This window comes from Gallus gallus, chromosome 3 (genome assembly GCF_016699485.2).
Source record: "Gallus gallus isolate bGalGal1 chromosome 3, bGalGal1.mat.broiler.GRCg7b, whole genome shotgun sequence".
NCBI lineage: Eukaryota > Metazoa > Chordata > Aves > Galliformes > Phasianidae > Gallus > Gallus gallus.
Genome location: NC_052534.1, coordinates 79,898,841 through 79,916,744, shown reverse-complemented (window position 1 = coordinate 79,916,744; position 17,904 = coordinate 79,898,841). Strand labels below are relative to the sequence as shown.

Below are 17,904 nucleotides of genomic sequence, written 5' to 3'. Positions count from 1 at the left end.
CATCACTTTAAATACAAATGATAGTTTGAAACAACTAGTGAAAACCATCTATGTATGTGTGTTTAGACAATATATCCACAGCAAAATTTTCCTTGGGTTTATTCTACACAACCTCATCAGAACAAAACAAAACATTCAACCAATGAGAAATATAGATAAAGGTCTGGTCTACGTTAGCAGGCATTCTCCAGAAGATAGAATTACACTTACAGTCAGATGCCCTGGCAATGAGTTCAGCATTAAAACACAGAATTTATCCTCTACTTAAAACCCTTACAAAAGCACTATCAAAGCTTGCTGCAAAAGTTAGATAAAGAATGCAACCTTACACAAGTTCATAGGAAAAGTCAGATTGGAAGAAACCTCAGGAGTTCTCAAGTCCAGCCTCCCACTCAGAGACAGCTCTGAGATCAAGCCACAGTTTCTTGGTGATTTATCTGGTTAGGTCTTGACAACCTCTTAGGATGGAAACTGTGTATCCTTTCCAGGTGATTTGTTCCAGAGTGGAAACTTACAAGGAAACAAAATCTAATATGTTCCTGAATTGTTAGTAGCAAAAACAAAAATTCTATATTGCTAATTTTGTGCTAAACACAGCCCAGAATATTATAACTGCATGCTGTGCTTTCAGAAATGAGCATCGTACACTGATAATTATTTGAGTTGCAAAGAGGTTAAGCACTTCAGGTAAGACCAGAAGACTTACCCAAAATTCATACCTAGCTTAAAAGAAGCTCCACTTTCCTTAGAAAACTTATGAAGTTCATCCAATCCAACCACCCACCTATTACCAACATTTCTGCACTAAACCATGTCCCTTAGTACAACATCTAAACGTTTCTTGAATACCTCCAGGGCATTCCAGGCTCCACTCTACCCTTGTGAGGCCCCATCTGGAGTACCGCATCCATGTCCCCAGTGCAAGAAAGCTGTAGAGCTGTTGGAGCAGGTCCAAGAGAGAGCCAAGAAGATGATCAAAGGGCTGGAGCACCTCTTCTGTGAAGAAAGGTTGAGGGAGCTGGGCTTGTTCAGCCTGGAGAAGAAAAGATTCTGGGGAGATCTCATTGTGGCCTTCCAGTTCTTTAAGAGAGCTTACAAACAGGAGGGAGGGTGACTTTTTACACAGGCACATAGTGATAGGACAGAGCAAGGGAAAATGGCTTTAAACTAAAAAAAGGGGAAATTTACATTAGATATTAGAAGGTAATTTTTAAATCAGGGCGTAGTGAGGCGCTGGAACAGGTTGGTCAGAGAAGATGTGGATGCCTCATCCCTAGAGGCACTCAAGGCCAGGCTAGTTGGGGCCCTTAGCAGCCTGATCTAGTTGTTGGCAACACTATCCCCAACAGGGGATTGGAAGTAGTAGGTGGTATTTAAGGTCCCTTTCAACCAAGTCATTCTATTATTCCGTGATTCTATTATATAATATGGGAATGGATAAAAGGAGAAGGAAACTTCAGATGAGTTAATCTCCTTGTTCTTTGATTTTTTCATGACATGAGTGTAGGTCAGATTCTCAGACTACTACCGAACAACTAGATAGAGGGGAAAAAGTATCCACCTTAGTTTAAAATCTGATTAATAGTTACATGTTTTTATTCAAGTTTATGTGATTACTTATTTTTTAGAAATTGCTATTTGAGAGAATGTGTGAGAGTTTGGCAGGATAATATTTTATTACAATAAATCTTTATATTACTTTATTACTTTTTTTTTTTTTTTTTGAGCCTGGCTCACTTTCAATCTATGAGTCTTAGTTTCTATTCTTGAACTTCTTTCAGAAGTTCTTGGTTGATAGCAGTTTGCAAGGCATGGGATGGAGTGGTTTATCTGTGAATAAGAAATGAGTAGGTCCTGATGCTGAAGAATAACTGAAAAGTAGTATTTCACTTTATATGAAGAATTTTGTGACAAAGTACTTGCACAGAAAAATGTTCTCAGTAAATGCAATTTAGGTTTTCAGCGCTCTCCTCATTTCTTTAACAAAATGACACTTCTTCAAGTCAAATTCCTTTATGGAATGAGACTGTAAGAACAGATGCAGACCATATTTCTGTGCATAGTGTATGGCGAATGCAACTGAAATAAAGTAAACAAGCTCAGCTGCCTCTCAGTGCTCCTATAGCACAATGATATGCAGGCGCTGGTTTTCCTTAGAGCCTCTATGTAGTGGTTGCCAAAATATTGTCAGCTTAAGAATATGCAGCAATTTTTATGCTAGTTCTTAAACCCCCTAGGATTCAGCTAATTGTACTCATTCCTTGCCTACACAGTAGAATAGATTTATAATCATTGTAACCTGAGAAAAGACTAATTTATTAGCGTTGAGCGTGAGGTTTTTCACATTATAATAAAGTAACTAAAACTAAAGTCAGCAAGAGACTTTTCTCTGAAGTCCCACTGAACAGAGAACCCCTGGACAAATGTACTTCAGGCACCTTGAATTATCTTTAAATGCTGTAAATTCTCTTGTGATTTGTTTAGAAACCCATGCCACTCATGTAGAAATCCATCTATTTAATTTCCATTCCATTATATAGGGCTTTTCAATGAGAGAGTATGATTTTAGTGTTTTATGCAATCTATGGGAGCTTTCCAAGAGTTTGAATACGTGTGCACTACAAAACCTTTTTTAAAATTTGGATCTGGTTCTATTGATCAGGTAGGTAACTATTAGCAGAAAAAAAATAGTTGTTTTCTTAGTACAGAAACTCTAAACGTATCCTTCTGTTCCACACAGAGGTGAATCATAGCATGTACACAAATGGTCTATTCTACTTCTACAGATATATTTATTTGCTAAATCAAACTAGAATAATATCTCCCCTTCCATCAGGGCTTTTCTTTGTGAAGAAACAAAAGGCATACAATCTCAGCTCTTAGCAATTTTTTCTACCCCATACCAGCAAATAAGGTAGGCAAGATGCATTATTTGTCTTTGTTCATTAATGCCTTATGCACCTTGTGATGGTAGAACTTCCTTTATTTTATAGTCAGGTTGCAACTTACGGAGTTCAGGATTCTAACACCGAGTTAAATGCAGGGCACTTGTATCTATCACCAGTTAGGTGACATTTTAGAGTTACTGAGGTTTGCAAATGACCTTTGAGGTGGTAGAAATATCTGTGCAACCACTGCCAAGCTGTCAGCTCTGCTGTAGTCCAAAAATCTCATTGCCTTAAAAATATGTCCCGAAAGACATTATCCTTTCCAGGAAATAAATTGTTTGAATTTTGTATTCATTTTCTTTCCCCTTTCCTTGCAGCTCTGTTCTTTGAAAAGAGCTAGGTAAGTGAAACTTTCAATGGAGATAAGTTTGACCCTGAATTAGACTCTGCCTAGGTGAAATAACTTGAGCACTGAAATTCAAGTAAAAGTAATAATCTGGATATCTTTCTCTACAAGTTAAGTGTTTGAGACATTTGTATATGTTTCCACAGTTTAAATGTCCCTGATTTTTCCCAGAAAGACCTCCTCACTTCTACACAACCCTCCCCACCCTTTCCCTTCCCATCTGGCCAAAGATGGGAAGTGAAAGGAAGGGAGGATAAGTGAGTTTCAACAGTATTTCAGAGTTGTGTAAATTTTTTAAAAGAATTACATATTCTTGTCCACTGGAAGTGCTGCTACCCTATAATTTTTAAATTTGAGATCTTTTTACAACAAAAGGAGATTTTTAGAACTGAAATTAATACATGACAGAGGAAGCATGTGAACAGAGGCAGCATATTTCAGCAGCTGCAAACTAGGTTTGTCTTCATTAAAAACTTTAGAAATTAGAAATGTATTTTTCCAGAATTAAATGGTAGAAATTAATAATTGTATAGTTTCAGTAATAAACTTCACTTAATTGGCATGTTCACAGAGTTTTAGGTCATCTACTTTGGTGTTCACTCTTTATATATACTCTATTAAATGTATATCAATTATTGTGTGTTAACTGTTCCTGTGTTGTGATCCCAAATGCCTCCAGTTCTTACTGTTAGCTCAAAGCCCTAACTGAAGGCTGATTTTTGTCACATTTGTTGTATTCAAACTATTTAACTTGTTTAAACAAATAAATTATTGGTAAGCACAGACATTTAAGATGCCCTGAGGACTTGCAGATCTTGAGACCACGGCCTATTTCCAAGGCCTTCCACAGGTTTTTATGAAGTTATTTGGGCAAAATTATGTAAGAATATTTATTATTATTATTTTGAGGCATTTAAATATTTGATATTGTAAACATTTTTCCTGAAACAAATATGAGTAAGTAATGATATGCAAAAGCTTGCGTTCATATGGCTTTAAGATTTTTTTCAGAGCATATCACCAAATCATAGAATCATTAAGGTTTGAAAATACCTCTGTACATTGAAAAAAGAAGGTTGTAGTGGTAACAATGATTCAGCTTCACTGCACAGATGTAGTACATCTATTTGGTTTCAACATGGTAATCAAATCAGATAACTTGACTAAAATATTAGCCAATATATTAGTTTTGTATTTGTTTCACTTTAAGGTTGCAGCATGAATACAGTACATGTTGTGTAGATGCCTGAATTGTTTTACAAGGTTAGAGTGACTCAATTAGCTACACGGCCATACTTGTAATCACATTACTATATCTCTGACAATATGAGGCGTAGATGAATAAAAGGTCAAATAATTTTTATTAATTATTATTATAATTTTTATTAATTATTATCATAATTACACCATTTGAAAACATCCACTCTAAATTATGCCACCACATGCCTTTTATCCTGGTTTTGTTTTAGTAATATGACGTATTGAAAGAAACATCACAGTGTTTCCTTTTCTGTAGTGGGTAGCAAGTTACAGAAATGTACTGAGTTTAGATTGAAGGGTGGTATGTTTATTTTGATTTATAATCTCATATCTGCGTAAAATGTTTTTTGTCATATGTTCTAAATGTTGCTTTTGTACATAACAGCAAATCTCTGTTGCAGTAAGGTGGGAGGGTAAAATAATCCTTGATTCACATGCAAGGGAAATAATGTTATAGGTACACAGTGAGACCGAAAATGTACATTTACGCAGAAATGTATAAATTGTTTCTTCTAATACAAATAAAATCTAAAATATGACAGAAAAATTAACAGCACTTTCTAATTCATTAAAAGCACATTCTTCATATCTTTTAGTAAAAAAAAAAAACTCTAAAAAAAAGCAAAAAAAAAAAAAATTTAGAAGGAATGTGTATACCTGAAGCTGTTTGTTTTTGTATTTGCCTGTGTCTACCCACATGAATGCTGTAAGGCATACATCAGTACCTTATGACCTATGTTTCTTTTTCACTTCAGCAATGATTAATAAATTGCAGTCTAATCTAAATGTATCACATAATGTTCATGGATGTTTTCGCTCTATGCTGTTCACCATTTTGTATGCATCTGTCACATTAAGCTCTATTCAAATTTATTTTAAAAAGTCCTCAACCATCGTTTATCAGAAGATTGAAGAGATTAGTGTAATAAAATTGAGTGTAAAATATTATGGAAAGGGAGACAAAATTTAAGTAGCAGAATGACAGTAATTCTGTCATTCAAACACATTCTCTCATGGGTTACATTCCAAATCTCATACTTTGTTCTCACGGGCACTAAGAGGTGTATTTCCAAATGGTTCATCCAGAACCCCTCCTAAGACACAGAAGGACCAGGCTGCATGCAGCCCAGCACAGCTCACAATGCTGCTGCCACACACTATCATGGCCCCTGGCCTGGCCCCTCAGCACTAACTGAACATCAGTGCACTATAAACTCCATCTGGAACGAAAACAGGGCATGGGATGAAGTGCATCTACTGAATGTTTATACAGACCAGACAGTGGATGTGAGTGCAGTGATGTGGTAGATAGTGTGTTTCAGCAGTGACAATGGTGATAGTGGGTCATCTCCAACAGTACAGACTTTTACAAGTGCAGCATGCAAACTCTTATTCATCACTGGCAAAAATGCATAGCTAATTATGGTGACTGTGGAAAAATAACATTTTGTAGTTGAGAATTTGCTCAATCAAATACTGTAATTGCACTCTTTGTATCTGTTGTTATTTCTATGGAAAGAAATACCAAGAGAGTGGTGGGGTGCTGGAACATGCTACCCAGAGAGGTTGTGGATGCTCCATTCCTGGAGGTGCCCAAAGCCAGGTTGGATGGGACCCTGGGCAGACAAATCTAGTATTAGATATGAAGCTTGGTGGCCCCAGCTGTGGCAAGGGATTTGGAGCTTGATGATCCTTGAGGTCCCTTCCAACCCAAGTCATTCTATGATTCTATTACTCTATGGTTCTATGATTTCATGATTCTATGAAACAGAAGGCATTTTTGGAGCAACCATATATGCAGCCCAAGACAATCCTTCTTCACTCAGTGTTGCCCAGGAAAGCCATAAGGTTGGACACCTGTGCTGTAAATGATAAAACCAGGAGCTAATACACTGGATGTTTTTACTGCTGTTCAAAGGGACCTCAACATACTCGAGAAGTGGGTTGATATGAGCCTCATGAAGTTCAGCAAAGGAAAGTGTGAAGTCCTTATCCTGTGGAGAAACAGCCCTGTGCACCAGTATATACTGGGGGGTGAATTGGCTGGAAAGCTACATTACAGAAAAGGTCCTGGAGGTACTGGTAGATGTGAAGTCATACATGGGCCAGGAATGCTCTTTTGCAGAAAAGGAGGACATCATCATCCTAGGCTGAAAAAAAGGTCTTGTCAGCATGTTGAAGGCGGTGATCCCTCCACTCTGCTTAGCACTGGTGAAAGCACAGCTGAAGTACTGTGTTCAGTATTGAAAGGCTGCAATGAGTTCTCTCTGAAGCCTTGCCTTCTCCAGCCTAAACATGCAAAAACAGCTCTCATAGTCTTTCCTTATAGGAGAAGTTATCCAGTCCTCTAATCATCTTCAATACCCTCCACTGGACCAACTCCAGCAGCCTCACACAGTACTCCAGGTGGGACCACACATGGGCAAAGCAGAGTGGAAGAATCGCATCCTTTGACAAGCTGGTCATGCTTCTTTTGATGCAACTCAGGATAGGGTTGGCTTTTAGGGCTGGAAGCCTGAAATGCTGGCTCATGTCAAACTTTTCATTCACCATCACTCCCAGCCTTTCTCCTTAAGGCTTCTTTCAAACCATTTTCCCACTAGAATTAACACAGTGGCTAAATGGAATACAGCAAGTGTTCATAACCTTGTAGATCTACTCAAGGAGGTGGCAGGATGCTACATCACTGCACAGGATGCAGCTACTGCTACTGACAGAAGTCTGGTGGCTGCAAGGACTCCTGCATTGTACTGCAAAATCTTTAGGAATTGTTTCCTCATGGCCTTGTTAGCCAGGGTCATTCCCTTTCCTCAGCCCATCTTTTCTTCTCTTATTGCACTGTTTCATCGCTCCCCAGTCTTTTAGCTGTTATTTCTGCTCTTCTCCGTGTTCCTTTCTCTAGATGTTCACAGATTCGCACTTGCTTAATGTGTTGTTTTTTTTTTTTTTCTATGGTACTTCCTCCCCAGTCCTGATTTCTGTCTCAGTCTCAATCTTACTAAAAGATCTTACTCTTTATCTCACTTCATCAGCTCAGCTTCCACTGCTTCCTTCCCACATTCAACAAAAACCTCTTTTATTTCACAGTTAACCATCATCCCAGTTCTCATGCTTTCTCTTTCTTTCCAAGCTTGCTGTAATGGTTGCCTTTTCTACTCCTTTCAGTGTTTGTCTCTTCTGCCTTTTCCATTTTATGGCGTCATCTTAAATACTAGTCTAAAGTAGGTTGTGCAGTAAGTTGGGGCTAGACTGGGGATGTGAGTAAACTAACAAATTCTATTCAAAGAAGTATTCAGATTCCCAAAGTTCTGATCCAGCAAAGTTTTCAGCAGACCAAAGCTGCACAGTCAGAGAAGGTCTCATGGAGCCCCAGTTTTCAGAATGCCAAATTTATGTAGTGCTTTCACTGACAGTTGGCACTTTTGAGGAAGAAAATGAAGATGTGAAGTGTGAATTTATAACCTGGGCAATCTACTAAGGCATTAAATAAACAACTTAAACTACCTAGAAATGGCAAGTGAAATTTTGCCTCTGTTACAGCTTGTATTAGTTTAAAGAATAAATAAGGTATTGGAAATAGGGATCAAAATGAATACCACTGCTATAACATCCTAATACTTCATAGTCTGAGTTTCTCAGAAAAAACAAAAACAAAAACAGTTTCTTAAGCATGTATACTGTATTGAGGGAGATGGGGCTCTGATTCAAGACCTTGATAACAATAGCAAAATACAGATAATTATAAAGAAAATAGGAGTAAGAATTGAGACATATGAACTGATTGTGATCCTATGTAAAGTATATTCAACCTGTAAAAAAATACTGAAACAATTAACTTACATGGAGAAGATGAACAATTGTTCCTAACTGTCAGAACTGTGCATCTATGACAATTTCTTCAGTCTTAAGATTTGTATAATCATATCCCGTAAATTTAGACAACATATAAAACATACAAGGTAAGATAAAATAAATAACAAATAAAATAAAATTATATAAACACATGCAAATTGGGCTATAGGAGCACCCACTGAAAGTCAAATTGGGAAAAAAGATGGCTGTTAAACTGAGAACGTGGAAATGTGTGTGTGGGAGGGTATTTTTATAATACAAAACATTTCTTCTCTATTGAAAAAAATCAACTATATTCTCATATCTATAATTTCCTCAAAGGAAATAAAATAAAATAAAATAAAAAATTTAAGTACACACATTTCCTGTTGAATGTGCGTACTGAAAGAATGAAGAAAGTGCTTTACTGACTTTTCAAGGCTAGATGCATTAAACATTCTTCTTTTTTTCCATATATGCATGCATATGTCCCTGTAGACAATTTCAAGCTACAGAGCAGGTTAATGATGCACTTTCCTGTAGGCAAACCATCTTTTAAAGTTGTTTTATTTTGTATTCATTGAGGTCATCCTCTGTCTCTTATCTTTGCAAGCAACTCTCACTCGTGTCATAGGCAGTTTAGCAAGCTTAAGCTCTATAGCAAGTTTTGGTCCCAAATGTCTTCTGACTGAGTGCAGTAATCACAATGCTACCAAACTCTGCTGCATATGAAATTAGTAATGTACAACACGGTAGATAACTCTATAGAAAGAGATAGTAAATACAGATATACAGTCACAGAAGAACCATGAAAAAGAAATTTGGAATTCATGTTGTAAAATCTCCTTAATGGCTTGTTCCCCTTATGGACAGTCCTGTTTTTCTCAAAGCGGCTGTCACGGTTTCATGGATTTTCATAGGTATTTCACATCATAATATCATGCAGTGCTCTGGGATTTAAAGAGTTAATACTGCAGTTCCTTGGATTGTCAATATTTTTCTCTTTTTGGTTTTCTGGTCACTTCATCTACAGCATTAGAGTAAGGACTGAGGTTTTGGAAACTCTCTTTCTCATTTTATTTATTAGCTTCAATTCCAAACATATTGTATTATATTGTATTATCTCACATTCCACTGCAGTATTTAGTAAACTAAGGTTTTTTTTTTTTTCCTTATCATCTCATTGCTACTGTTTTCCTTCATCCAGGCCCATTTCTCCATTTTTTTTCCCTTTTCCCCACCCCTTTTCTCTGGAGTTGTGGGTCTCTTCAACAGCTTGTCACCAGAACCAGATAAAACTGTGACAGCAACAATGTGAAAACATAGCTGAATTGTAGATATTTTTGCATGTTTCTTTGCAAGCAAAGAATAGTACCCATCAGGATTATTGAGTATTTGTCACATATGGTGTTGCCTTCAGTACCAAGCACACAAGAGAGAAAACAATAAACCTGTGAAGTTCCTTTCCTGTGCACTCTGCCTGATTAAGATATTCATTAACTTTAATGATAGCCTTTAGTATGCAATCATAGAATGATACGATGATTAGGACTCAAAGGGATCTTAAAGATCACCTAGTTACAAGCCTCCTGCCATGGGGAGGGACACCTCCTGCTAGACCAGGTTGCTCAAAGCCCTGTCCAATCTAGCCTTGAACACCTCCACGGTTAGGGCATCCATAACATCTCTGGGCAGCCTGTTCCAGAGCCTTATCACTCTCCAAGTAAGGATTTTATTACTAATGTCTAACCTACCCTCTTTCAGCTTAAAGCCATTACCCCTTGTCCTATCACCACATTTCCTGATAAGGATTTCCTCTCCAGTTTTCTGTAGGCACTAGAAGGCTCCTATAAGGTCTCCCTGGAGCCTTTTCTAAGCTGAACAGCTCCACCTCTCTCAGTTCATCTTCACAGGATACTCCTAGAGCTCTCCGATCTTCCTCATGGACCTCCTACTTGCTACAACAGGTCTGTGCCCTTCTCACAGTGAGGGCCTCAGACCTGGACGTAGTACTGTGGATGTGGAGTGGAAAGGAAGGTTCAACTCCTCTGACCCACTGGTCAAGTGTTAAACATTTGAATCCAGGGTGAAAGGTATTACAGAATATGATGATTTTCAGTTAGAGATGAATGGAAAGATCCTACAGATTGACTATCAATTGAATGTTTGAAGGTTTGGAATATGGCATTTTTCAAGGTGTTTTGAGATTGCTAATGTTTGCTAGACGTGTTTGGAGTCTGTGCATCCAAAATTTTTAATATCTAAAAAAGTATGTTTAGATACAAAATAAAGTAGGTGGGAATGAGGAGGTGCCTAAATTTGTGATTTCTGAACAGTTAAATCTTTCCCACTCTTGCCCCTACCTGCCTTCCTTTCTGGATACGTATTTGGAGACATGGCCAATACTGGGCGCAGGCAGTGTAGCTACTTGCCTGCATTTGAAAATTGCAATAAAATATTCCTTGGAATGGCTTTATGGAGAGCCTATGAATGTTCCTTAGCTTTGTTTGCAATCTGATTTCTGCCTCTCTAGGAAGCTGAGACAGAAGTCAAAGCAGCACTTGCCTTCTGAGCAGCCAGACTTTGCCTCTGGCCTGCATGGCCTCAGACAGAGCCAGGCTTGCAGCTACAGCTGCAAAGGGAACATAAGGTAGTGCTGTGCTTTCCTGGGAGAAGGGTAGTCATTCCCTCAGTGGTATTTGCCATTGCATTTCTTCCCACATCTCTTTTCAACTCCTGTGGGAAGAGTTTGTCCCAACCCTCTGCTAAGGGGTCATGACTTCCAATCACTCCTATTTGCTGCAGAAGTATCTTGGAGAATGCAGGCAGGTAGATCAGCCTGTGGGGACAGGAGATAATCACAGATTAGATCAACTGAAATGAAAGATGAAAGGTTAATGAGAAATGTTTAGGAGGGAAACAAAAGTTAACCCAAATTTTCCCCTTGTCTTTCCTTTTCATACTTTTTTTTCACTGATTTTTTCACTTGACTGATATATTCCAGCTCTTTGTTTTCACACAGAGCTCCTTTTCCCTCCAAATAGGTAAATAAATAATAATTAAAAATAGACAAAGAAATTCAAATCACTGTACTAGTACTGTTTGGCTTCCCTTTCATGCCTTAAGACTATATCCTGTGGTATCCCCTTCTTGTTCCTCTGCACTTACCCATGGCCATTCCTGTGATGAGATTCATGGAAGCAAAAAGGAATTTATTTTGGTTTTGGGCTATAAGGATCTACCTTAACTGTGTACATTTCTGAAACGTTCTGGGCTCTCTACAGTGACTATATTTAACTGTGTATTTTTAAACTACTGTTGTTTTTCAATCTGATTTGTGTAGTTCAGGATACTCTGGTCCAGTCCTTTTCAAAAGCAAAGCAAATTCAGGCAGAATCAAGAGAAAAAAAAAAAAAAAAAGAAAAAAAAAACCACAATTCTTTCACAGTTGGTAACTAACTGAGTTAGTTTTATATTTCCATGTGCTCAGCATGAGATATCCAACAGCAGATCGTTGAAGCCTTGAGCATATACCTGCAGCTGAAATCACTTAAAATTTTGCTTTGAAAATACAAGGTCCTATGAAATGCTAAGTGTTCAGGAGGATCATGGCATCATGCTCTTAAATTAGGTGCCCCACATTAGTAGTTACTTTTGACAGGTTTGACTTTTACCTCTTTCAACATTATTTCCTAGGGGGTAAAGCAAAGATAAGACCAGGTAATCTCGGATGCTGTCAAACTCAAATAATTAAGGTCTCTGAAACACTAAGCTTATGTTGGAGAAGACTAAGAAAGATTGCACTGAGAGCAGTACTTTAGTGTTTAACTGCCTTTTCTTTTCTTCCCCCAGATGTAACCCTTATTTCTCAATTCAGAAGTCCACCCTTTTTGTGAAATGCATGTTTTCCTTCCTGAGCTCTGTGTCACCGGTTTACGGGCTGGTCCGGCCTGGTTCTGTGATTAGTGGGGCGGAGGGATTTCTTTTCCAAAATCCACACCTCCAGAAAAGGGAAACAGGGGACCCCCCCAAAAAAAGAATAATTAAAAAAACAACAGCAACGATCTGAGGAGAAACAAACTAATTTAGTAAATATAGTATCAGAATGCACGATAACACGCTATAATAGAATATAATTCAATATAATTGTTAATAAAATCAAATATAATTGAGAGAAGGATTGTCTGAGAGCTAAAGGCCTTACACTAATACTGAAGCCTTGCGTGCAGTCGGGAGCAGCAGCGAGACGATCCGAAAGCGAGCCCAACAAGAAGACGAAAGACGACCCAGGTCAGGTGACCTACAGGCTTTATATCTGTTCCCCTGAGCAGGAATGATAACAGTACTCGAACAGTCTTCTGGGGAACGTAGTTCTTCTCTTCTGGACAAGTACCCAGAACTAGAGCATTTGCTCTTTAACTCCCAGTACACTGCATGATGTTATGATGTGGAATACCGTTAACCAAAAATCATAAAACCATGACAATCTGTGAAATATTTTTAAACCTTCTTTATTGAAACTTAGAGCAGACACCTGATACAGGAAATCTAAGTTTAATGATTCAAGCTTGGAAAAGCTATATGGAATGTGAACCAGGGATGGACAGGCAATTGTCAGAGAACCTCAGCTGTACATGTGCCAGATGCTGCTAATCTACCTACAGTATCTAGGTACGTTACCTACATACTAGTGCTACTATTAAAGATTAAAAAGTGTGCATGTAGCAAGCTAATAAATATACCATCTCTATTCCTTCTTTATTCTTCAGCTGGGATCTTAGCAGGGGTGGAATGTGAACACTCACAGACTGCTTCATGTGGGCAAAGTCCACTCTGATGCATGAAATTTGAATCTTGGCTCCAGATAAACTGCTCATCTGGTTTCAGTGACCTCATGCTAGGGGAAGCCCCAAGTTACATGCAATACAAAGTCTCAACAGATGGAGAGATGAACTCTTGATCCTCTAATTAGCATAACACATTTACTTGTGGCCTAGTGACATCCCCAGCCTTGATATTCTTATATTAACACAAGAAGCAACTTCCAATCATTTCATTGTAATCAGTACACATGAATGTAACTCTGGAATTATTACTTAGCTAATTTTAAAACTCACTTAGTTGTAATATTTGTTTCTCATTTGATGATCACTGTAAAGTATACAAGCTTTACATGACAGTCCAGAAACATAACAAGGTAGGATCTGCACAGCTATGTTCTATTTCTGGAAGAGATCTTAAATTCATCTTCATGAATTAGAGTTGCTAAAGCTACGTTAGGGACCACTAAAATTTTATGGCTTTGAAATTAAGTGTTACTCAGCAGTTTTTCTAAACTTAACATGCATTCACAACCAGATAATAAAAAACAATATACTCAGAAAAATGATGAAAAATCGTGCCAACTCAAGGAAGGAATTTGGGGTAAATCTTAGCACCTGATGTTTTCACGTTGAATATATTGCTTATTTTTAGAAGATATATGAAAGCTTGCAGAACTAATCCCACTGTTGAGAAATTATTCTTGTCAGCACTTAATTCTCAGTAAATCCATTGATACTAAAAAAAGAGATGACATGTATGACTTCCCTGGAATAGAAAAATTGCTGCCTATGGAGGAAAAACATTACTGCTGTTTAGCACTTTAAAGCTATAAACATATCTAGAGTTAAGTAGCAGGATGATCAGTGACAGTCATATCACTCAGATCTTTCACTTGAAGAAGCAAAACCTTCAATTTTATTATGTTCATCACGTGCTTCGATTAAAAAAAAAATAAAACCCACCAAATTTGGTATTGACTGTTTGTTGTGGTTTAACCCAGAAGGCAGCACAACACCTCACTATCATTTGCCCACTCCCCTCTCATTCATTGCAGGTATTACAACAGTTAATCTACTTTCTTGTTTTCAGTCACAGTGCTACATAACATAACACTTATTTGGAAAACTTGTGCAATTATGCAGTACCATATTCAAGGAAAATGACTCAGATTAGGACAAATTCTAAGTTGACCATACTATGGATTGAACATCCTACTATAAAAACATAGTATGGTATACACTTACTTGCAAACATTCTAGTCACTGTGGATTATTTAATTAAAATTCATCAGCTGAGTGATTTGGAGGATTGTGAGTGCATCTTAAGAAAAGCCGAATGCTCAGCACAGCAGAATGAAGCCTTTATTGAGTCTTATAACCAAGATGAATTTGGATGGGTGGGGAAGGATCAAGCTGGATTTTGGTTTCCATTGTGTTACGAAAAACTATCAAGATCCAACCTGAAATGGCAGGGTAGCCTTTTTCTTCACTGGAATTAATTAAGATTAATTTTAGTCAAATTTGATAATGAAACAGCATTAGACAGTGAAACATATACCTATTGCTTCAGGATTAAGATTATATATGCACTATATAATAGTGAGAACAACAAAAAAATTGATAAAGTGATTAGAAAACAAGATTTATGAGGAGCAGTCACAGGAACTGAGGCTATTTAATCAGAAGAAAAGGAGATAGAGTGAAGATGATCACATCACTTTGTATAACAACTTGAAAGGAGGTTGCATTTTTGCTCCAAGTGATAGAACATGAGGCAACAGCCTCAAGTTGCATTAGGGGAGATTTAAATTGGATATCAGCAAGAATTTCTTCACAGAAAGGGTGGTTAGGCATTGGAATGGTCTGCCCAGAGCAATGGTGAAGTCATCATCCCTGGAGGTAATTAAGAGACATGTAGATGACATGGTTTAGGAATGGATTTGTAGTTAGGTGGATGGCTGGACTTGATGATTGTATGGGTCTTTTCCATCCCATATACATCTAGAATTCTATGTACATAATTTTATATGCATGTGTGTATATATATATACGTTTATACATATATCTATAAACAAGTAAATATATATTTTTAAACAAGTAAATTTATATATTTATACATACATGCATTATATCTCCATAATATGCATATGTATATATATAATAAAATATATAATATACATGTATATAATGATAATATAAATCCTGAAGCAATAGACATTTTGTACATTCTAAAGTTGTGTACAGGCTAAATTAGTTAGTTAATTTAATTCTAGTTAGTTAATTCAGCTTTTTCCAGCTGAAGAAATGGCACAACTTTTCAGACAGTTTAGAGAAGTGTCTCCTCTTCAATGGAATGAGAGTTTTTGCAGTACAGCACTGGTAAGTCAGCAGCAGGTTAGCGGCAGTTTTTTATTTTTGTAAAAATGAATTACGAGGCTCACTGCCTTTCAACAGCTGCAGGAACACCAGCTAATGATGCACTTCCTGGAAAGCACCATTCATTTCATTGCCATGTTTGAAGAACTCTGAAGCAGCAGGAATAGAGGATGAGGCATCACTGTCTGTACTGTAAATCATGTTACAGTCAGCCATAGTTTCCTCTGGTGAACTCATGGCTTCTAACAGCCCTTGTGGGATTTTGAGTAAAACAAACAACTTCTTTCTTTTTTTCACACTTAATGAAGATTGTGTGGCAGTGGAAAGAAAAAAAAAAAAACAACCAACCAACTACTGGCTGGAAATTTTTTTCAGGATTTTGAAAAAAAATGTTTGTCATGCTTCTTTCAAGATAATTGTTACTCAATTATAGTAATCACAAATTAAGTCAAAATTCTCAAGGACTCAAATTCCTAGCTATTTCTTTTAGTCCCCACACTCTGACCATGATGTGATCAGTTACTTTGATTAGCAGGAAAATATTTTCACTGCGAGAAGAAATAGCTAAGATACTGGAAGCCTGGAACAGGCTGTCCAGAGAGGTTGTGGATGCCCCGTCGCTGGAGGTGTTCAAGGCCAGGTTGGATGGAGCCCTGGGCAGCCTGGTCTAGTATTAGATATGGAGGTTGGTGTCCCTGCCTGCGGCAGGGGGTTGGAGCTTGATGATCCTTGAGGTCCCTTCCAAACCAAGCCATTCCATGATTCTATGATATGTTTGCCTGTTAAAACCTGTATGAAAATCTGTAGTAAAAATCTTTATTCAGATATAGGTTTTGTCACAGATTTACTGATGGTTGCAGCATTTGCTCAGTTTTAAGTCACTATTTAAGGTCTTAAACAAATTGACCTACTGATCTTCAGTATTGACAAAACCCTCAACTTGATACTGGCTTCTACTGAGAATCACAAGGGACTTGGTTAACTGAGTCTGGAAACTGTATTTTGAGAACTTGTGGAGAGTGTTTTTAAAAATTGGAGGTTGATCCAAAGTTAGTGTTATTTACTTGAACAATCTTGAAAGCTGCAGACTTAGAGTTTCTTTCTTGAAACTTCTTGATATTTGAGTACATGACATTTAGATGCAGGGCTGACAGTAAAGAGGTGGTGTGGTTTAACCCAGCAGCAGCTCAGCACCACACAGCTGTTCATTCACTTCCCTAAAGTGGGATGAGGGAGAGATTTAGAAATAAAATAGAACTTGTGGGCTGAGAGAAAAGTTCTTTACTAAGATAGAAAAGGAAAACAAACAACAAAAAAAGGCAAAGATAACACTGTCTATATCTGCAATGCAATTACTCACCACCTGTTGACTGATGACCCAGTAGCAATGAAACATCTCACCACCTATTGACTGACACCCAGACAATCCCCAAGCAGCATCCCACCTCCCACTCATTCAACTATCTGCAGTCTTATGCCCTTCTGCACAGCATCAGGTAGCATAGAATCACCCCTGGCCTTATTCAGAAACTTAACCTGGCTCCACCCCACCTCCTGCTTCCATCCCATAAAAGTGATGGTTCTTCCTGACTGAGTGGCTTGGCTCCTAGTGTACTTCTGTCACTCAGCAGCAACAAAAGCATCTGTGTGCAATTACTGATGTGTCAGCTGAAGCCAGGACAAAGAGGTGAGGACTAATGCCAGTTTTATTCTTCAGTCATCTGCTGTAGCTACTTTCTCTATCTATCTTGTCTTAGTTCTCTTGCTATAGAAGTGTCAATAGTACATCCTTTCTAATTTTTGGTGTTTAGATTTTGGCATCTTTAGATTTTCAGATATGTATCCTACTCATTTTTGTGAATCAGCTACTACAATATGATACACATATATCATATGAATCACCTACTACAATATGATACACATACCATTGAGGGGTGCAAATATGACTGGAGAACAAATAGAGTTTTTGTGTCAAATTCAAGGCTCAGCTCTTAAACTCTTCTTGTTTGAAGATGAAAAGATGGGTAACTTGGTGGAGCTGGGAAGTTATCCACCAAAGAGAGTTTGAGAGAAAGTTTACTCCACTTCTAAGGAGCCTACACATGGAATTTGAATTCAGATGTTACAGCAGCCTGCAGCAGGCAAACTTTTCCATTTAAATTACAGATTTGTTTAAAGTCAGAATCCTTGAGGATTTTTGTTTAAAATGAGGAGAGAAATGGGCAACATGGGATGAAGAGCAGTGCTTGGTGATTGACCAGTGAGCTATTTTTTCTTGGTTTATGGCTCTGTATTTAATCAGTGTTGAAAAGAAATAAGG

At 37.7% G+C, this 17,904-nt stretch overlaps 1 long non-coding RNA gene and 1 other non-coding gene across 2 annotated transcripts; both read right to left on the bottom strand.

Annotated features, from left to right (window-relative positions):
• Nucleotides 1-8,214: 8,214 nt before the first annotated feature.
• On the bottom strand, nt 8,215-12,668 carry LOC112532181. The gene is made up of 2 exons (XR_003074612.3): nt 12,590-12,668; nt 8,215-11,224 (listed from the first exon to the last, which is right to left on the bottom strand). It is a non-coding gene; the product is annotated as an uncharacterized LOC112532181 (long non-coding RNA).
• Nucleotides 12,669-15,719: 3,051 nt separating this feature from the next.
• MIR6633 (microRNA 6633) lies at nt 15,720-15,829 on the bottom strand. Its single transcript, NR_105501.2, has one exon. It is a non-coding gene; the product is annotated as a microRNA 6633 (primary transcript).
• Nucleotides 15,830-17,904: the final 2,075 nt, after the last annotated feature.